Below are 4560 nucleotides of genomic sequence, written 5' to 3'. Positions count from 1 at the left end.
AAGGCATAGACACTTAGACACTAATAATCATGTAATAAAGACACAAACATAGATAAACATTTAACATAAGAAAACGAAAAACAGAAAATTTAAGAACAAGGAATGAGTCCACCTTAGTGATGGTGGCGTTTCCTTCTTGAGGAACCAATGATGTCCTTGAGCTCTTCTATGTCTCTTCCTTGTCTTTGTTGCTCTTTCCTCATAGCTCTTTGATCTTCTCTAATTTCATGGAGGATGATTGAGTGCTCTTGATGTTCCACCCTTAGTTGTCCCATGTTGGAACTCAGTTCTTCTAGGGAGATGTTGATTTGTTCCCAAAAGTTCTGTGGAGGAAAGTGCATCCCTTGAGGCATCTCAGGGATTTCTTGGTGATGAGCTTCTTCATGCGTCTCTTGAGATCCATGAATAGGCTCTCTTGTTTGCTCCATCCTTTTCTTAGTGATGGGCTTGTCCTCATCAATGAGGATATCTCCCTCTATGTCAATCCCAGCCGAATTACATAGATGGCAAATGAGGTGAGGAAAAGCTAACCTTGCCATAGTGGAGGACTTGTCAGCCACCTTGTAGAGTTCTTGAGGTATAATCTCATGAACCTCCACGTCTTCTCCAATCATGATGCTATGGATCATGATGGCCTGGTCTATAGTAACTTCAGACTGGTTGCTAGTGGGAATGATTGAGCGTTGAATAATCTCCAACCATCCTCTAGCTACAGGCTTAAGGTCTAGTCTTTTCAGTTGAACCGGTTTGCCTTTTGAGTCAATCTTCCATTGAGCTCCTTCCACACATATGTCCATGAGGACTTGGTCCAACCTTTGATCAAAGTTGACTCTCCTTGTGTAGGGGCGTGCGTTCTCTTCCATCATTGGCAAGTTGAACGCCAACCTCACATTTTTCGGACTAAAATCTAAGTATTTTCCCCGAACCATGGTGAGATAATTCTTTGGGTTCGGGTTCTTACTTTGATCATGGTTCCTAGTGATCCATGCATTAGCATAGAACTCTTGAACCATTAGAATTCTGACTTGTTGGATGGGGTTTGTTAGAACTTCCCAACCTCTTCTTTGGATCTCATGTCGGATCTCCGGATACTCATTTTTCTTGAGTTTGAAAGGGACCTCGGGAATCACCTTCTTCTTGGCCACAACATCATAGAAGTGGTCTTGATGGGCCTTGGAGATGAATCTTTCCATCTCCCATGACTCGGAGGTGGAAGCTTTTGTCTTCCCTTTCCCTTTTCTAGAGGATTCTCCGGTCTTAGGTGCCATCAATGGTAATGGAAAAACAAAAAGCTTATGCTTTTACCACACCAAACTTAGAATATTGCTCGCCCTCGAGCAAGAGAAGAAAGAAAAGAAGAAGAAGAAGAAGAAGATATGAAAGAGAGGGAGAAAGGGTTGTGTTTCGGCCAAGAAGGGGATGAGAGGGTTGTGTTGTGTGAGAATGAAGAAGAATGGAGAGGTTTATATAGTGGAGGGAGAGGGGTTAAAGTTCGGCCATATGGGGTGGGTTTGGGTGGGAAAGTGATTTTGAATTTTGAAGGTAGGTGGGGTTTATAAGGTGGGTTTATGGGGAAGAGTGGATGGATGTGAGTGGTGAATGGGTAATAGGGAAGAGAGAGACTAAGGTGATTGGTGAAGGGTTTTGGGGAAAGGTGTTTATTAGGAAGAGAGGATGAATGAGAAGAGGGGAGAGGATGAGTGGAGGTAGGTTGGGATCCTGTGGGGTCCACAGATACTGAGATGATCCTGTGGGGTTCACAGGTCCTAAGGTGTCAAGGATTTACATCCCTGCACCATTGAGGCATGTAAAATGCCTTTGCATGCAATTCTGGCGTTTAAACGCCGAATTGATGCTTGTTCTGGGCGTTCAACGCCCAGATGCAGCATGTTTCCGGCGTTGAACGCCAGTTCTATGCTTGTTTCTGGCGTTCAGCGCCAGCTTTCCTCCGTGTGCATTCCTGGCATCTGAACGCCAGGATGCTGCTTGTTTCTGGCGTTCAACGCCAGATCCATGCTCTGTTATGGCGTTGAATGCTAGCCAGATGCTCCTTATTGGCGTTTAAACGCCAGTAAGCCCTTCCTCCAGGGTGTGATTTTTCTTCTGCTGTTTTTTATTCCATTTTTTATTTTTCTATTTATTTTGTGACTCCACATGATCATGAACCTAATAAAACATGAAAGAAAAATAAGAATGAAAATAAAATTAGATAAATAAAAATTGGGTTGCCTCCCAACAAGCGCTTCTTTAATGTCAATAGCTTGACAGTGAGCTCTCATGGAGCCTCACAGATGTTCAGAGCATTGTTGAGACTTCCCAACACCAAACTTAGAGTTTGGATATGGGAGTTCAACACCAAACTTAGAGTTTGGTTGTGGCCTCCCAACACCAAACTTAGAGTTTGACTGTGGGGGCTCTGGTTGACTCTGCAGTGAGAGAAGCTTTTCATGCTTCTTCTCCATGGTTACAGAGATAGATCCTTGAGTTTTAAATACAAGGTTGTCCTTATTTAGTTGAAGGATCAATTCTCCTCTGTCCACATCAATCACAGCTCTTGCTGTGGCTAGGAAGGGTCTTCCAAGGATGATGGATTCATCCTCTTCCTTCCCAGTGTCCAGGATTATGAAATCAGCAGTGATGTAAAGGCCTTCAACCTTTACTAACACGTCCTCTACCTGACCATAAGCCTCTTTTCTTGAATTGTTTGCCAACTCTAATGAGATTCTAGCAGCTTGCACCTCAAAGATTCCCAGTTTCTCCATTACAGAGAGTGGCATGAGGTTTATTCCTGACCCAAGGTCACATAGAGCCTTCTCAAAGGTCATGGTGCCTATGGTACAAGGTATTAGGAACTTTCCAGGATTCTGTTTCTTCTGAGGCAATCTCAGTTGATCCAATGCATTTAGTTCATTGGTGAACAGGGGAGGTTCATCTCCCCAAGTCTCATTACCAAATAAATTGGCATTCAGCTTCATGATTGCACCAAGAAACTTGGCAACTTGCTCTTCAGTAACATCCTCATTCTCTTCAGAAGAGGAATACTCATAAGAGCTCATGAATGGCATAAGGAGGTTCAATGGAATCTCTATGGTCTCTAAATGAGCCTCAGATTCCTTTGGTTCCTCAAAGGGAAACTCCTTGTTGATCACTGGACGTCCCAGGAGGTCTTTCTCCTTGGGATTCACGTCCTCCCCTTCCTCCTTGGATTCGGCCATGATGGTTATATCAATGGCCTTGCACTCTCCTTTTGGATTTTCTTCTGTATTGCTTGGGAGAGCACTAGGAGGGGTTTCAATGATCTTCTTACTCAACTGGCCCACTTGTGCCTCCAAATGTCTAATGGAGGACCTTGTTTCATTCATGAAACTCAGAGTGGCCTTAGATAGATCAGAGACTAAGTTTGCTAAATTAGAGGTATTTTGTTCAGAGTTCTCTGTCTGTTGCTGAGTGGATGATGGAAAAGGCTTGCTATTGCTAAACCTGTTTCTTCCACCATTATTAAAGCCTTGTTGAGGCTTTTGTTGATTCTTCCATGAGAGATTTGGGTGATTTCTCCATGAGGGATTATAAGTGTTTCCATAGGGTTCACCCATGTAATTCACCTCTGCTATTGCAGGGTTTTCAGGATCATAAGCTTCTTCTTCAGAAGATGCCTCTTGAGTACTGTTGGATGCAGTTTGCATTCCATTCAGACTCTGAAAAATCATATTGACTTGCTAAGTCAATATTTTATTCTGAGGCAATATGGCATTCAGAGTATCAATTTCAAGAACTCCCTTCTTCTGAGGCGTCCCATTACTCACAGGATTCCTCTCAGAAGTGTACATAAACTGGTTGTTAGCAACCATGTCAATAAGTTCTTGAGCTTCTGCAGGCGTTTTCTTTAGGTGAATGGATCCACCTGCAGAAGTATCCAATGACATCTTAGCTAATTTAGACAGACCATCATAGAATATATCCAGGATGGTCCATTCTGAAAGCATGTCAGAGGGACAATTTTTGGTCAGTTGCTTATATCTCTCCCAAGCTTCATAGAGGGATTCACCTTCTTTCTGTCTGAAGGTTTGAACATCCACTCTAAGCTTACTTAGCTTTTGAGGAGGAAAGAACTTGGCTAAGAAAGCCGTGACCAGCTTATCCCAAGAGTTCAGGCTATCTTTAGGTTGAGAATCCAACCATATTCTAGCTCTGTCTCTCACAGCAAAAGGGAAAAGCATGAGCCTGTAGACTTCAAGATCTACTCTATTAGTCTTAACAGTATCACAGATCTGCAAGAATTTAGTTAAGAACTGAAAGGGATCTTCAGATGGAAGTCCATGAAACTTGCAGTTTTGTTGCATCAGAGAAACTAATTCAGGTTTAAGCTCAAAATTGTTTGCTCCAATGGTAGGGATGGAGATGCTTCTTCCATGTAAATTGGAATTAGGTGCAGTAAAGTCACCAAGCATCCTCCTTGCATTATTGTTGTTAGGTTCGGCTGCCATCTCCTTTTTTTGTTCGAATTTTTCAATAAGGTTGTCTCTGGATTGTTGTAATTTAGCTTCTCTTAGTTTCCTCTTC

The 4560-nt window shown here is 42.7% G+C and overlaps 1 non-coding gene across 1 annotated transcript; it reads left to right on the top strand.

The window, feature by feature from the left end:
* Positions 1–3977: 3977 nt before the first annotated feature.
* On the top strand, positions 3978–4085 carry LOC148546131 (small nucleolar RNA R71). Its single transcript, XR_015901298.1, has one exon. It is a non-coding gene; the product is annotated as a small nucleolar RNA R71 (small nucleolar RNA).
* Positions 4086–4560: the final 475 nt, after the last annotated feature.

The sequence above is a fragment of the Arachis ipaensis genome, chromosome B9 (genome assembly GCF_059453495.1).
Source record: "Arachis ipaensis isolate K30076 ecotype BB chromosome B9, ASM5945349v1, whole genome shotgun sequence".
Lineage (NCBI taxonomy): Eukaryota > Viridiplantae > Streptophyta > Magnoliopsida > Fabales > Fabaceae > Arachis > Arachis ipaensis.
Note: the sequence above shows the minus strand (reverse complement) of the source record. Positions and strands in the feature narration are given on the sequence as shown.